The sequence below is a fragment of the Rhagoletis zephyria genome, unplaced genomic scaffold (assembly GCF_001687245.7).
Source record: "Rhagoletis zephyria isolate East Lansing unplaced genomic scaffold, Rhagoletis_zephyria_1.1 Rzeph_scaffold_00116, whole genome shotgun sequence".
Classification (NCBI taxonomy): domain Eukaryota; kingdom Metazoa; phylum Arthropoda; class Insecta; order Diptera; family Tephritidae; genus Rhagoletis; species Rhagoletis zephyria.
In genome coordinates this window covers 281,003-282,647 of record NW_016157200.1, presented here as the reverse complement: position 1 = coordinate 282,647, position 1,645 = coordinate 281,003, and the positions used below count along the sequence as shown (strand labels likewise).

General features: G+C 38.2%; 1 long non-coding RNA gene across 1 annotated transcript in view; it reads left to right on the top strand.

Moving 5' to 3' along the window:
- The first annotated feature begins 823 nt into the window (after positions 1–823).
- Positions 824–1,645, top strand: part of LOC108378464 (uncharacterized) — a 22,486-nt gene continuing 21,664 nt past the window's right edge. Inside the window, exons 1-2 of the long non-coding RNA XR_001849410.1 lie at positions 824–940; positions 1,168–1,170. This is a non-coding gene — a long non-coding RNA (uncharacterized LOC108378464). The remainder of the gene's footprint in view (positions 941–1,167; positions 1,171–1,645) is intronic.

Here is a 1,645-nt window from a genome sequence, read left to right as displayed (position 1 = left end):
AGCACCAACTCCGACGCTCGGACCAGCAATTGGCGATTGCCATTGGCATTCTAATCACATACAATGGAGTTTTATGAAACTAAAACCATCAGCAGACTAGGAAGACACATTTACACATTCGCAGCAGGAAATGTGACGCGGTCACATACATAGTTATATAATTTTGTCCATCGGTCTGCAATTGATAGGCCGATTGATTGGATCGCCTCTTTTCCGCAATGAAAAATGATTTGCGGTATTAGGAAACAAAAAATAAAGGGTCAATTTAATTGATTACTTACGTACATATACATATTTATATGCATTGCCTATTTATGTATATGTATGTGCATATGTATGTAGCTACACGAGAACCAATCGCAATCCGTTCGAGCAGTTTTCTATTGGGCTGTTTCACACTAGAACGATAGAACACTTATTCTCACGGTTTCCTACTGGATGACTAGCAGAACAAAGTGCGTATACGTATAGGTCGTTTGAATGCGTTTGTAACTTTTGCGCTTGAAAGTTGTGTAGCGTTTCCCTGCAAAAAGTGGGACTAGGTTAACCACTAGTACAGGACCACGCTACCTTGTAAACAACACTAGTAACCAAAATGGTCCAGATATATGAAGAAAATGCGGTTACATTAACATTGCGATGTCATTGGACCTGACCACCCTGGTCCAACGCTGCATAATATGGGACCACTTCTGGTCCAACTCTGCATAACATGGGAGCACCTAGACAACTACTCCTTTTGAACCATGGCACATTCGGCAGCCGAATCATTTTGCCGATGGGCCACGAAGAGGTGGTGTTCAACACATACATATATCAGTTTTTTTCGTTTGAAGTGGTCCAGGTAAGCATAACAAGTTACTAGTATGCAACCTGGTCCTTTTGCACATACTTTAAAACCACGACCCAGTGGACCATGTGGTCCTGAAATTTTTGCAGGGTATTTTCATAGTTGCGCATGTGTTAGTGCGCTGCAGCAGAACTACCACTTTGATGCGGAGTGGAAGCTGGAACAATTTTTTTTAAGAAACTTTATCTCACCGCACTGCCTCCCTTGCCTATGAACAGAGTTGTTCTGGTGTAGCAGAAATGTTCCAGTGTGAAACCGACCATTGCACATTAGGTCAAATGATACATTTGGCTGTGCGAAAGTCCAATTTCGTAAAGGCAGTTTTACATTATTTTTTTGCCATTCTGTAGGGAATACTCCAAAATTACAGAAACTTCACTAGGGTTTTGTAAAATAAAAAACACCGTATACAGCAATAAACCAAAGTTACACTTTCAAAACGTTATTGATACGTTGTTTGCGCAACCGGTTTATTTTGTAAATTTCAAGTGCATTGTTTTTGAAAAGTGTGAATAACTAAAGGAAAATTTTAAATGGGAAACAAAACTATATCTAAGTGAGAACCAATGTCCCAATTTAAAAAAGCAGCTTTTTGTCATTTGTTTGCAAAAAAATGACTTATTTGCATAACCTCAAAAATTTTCTGATTTGTTTTCATTTATGATTTTATGTAAGCTTTTACAATTTTGTTAACTTTCGGCAAACAAAATGGAATCGGAAATGGATAAACTAAGATGTAATGAGTTGAATTTGTTTTACTTAACTTGCCGTTTTTAGCCGTTTTCAAGAAAAACT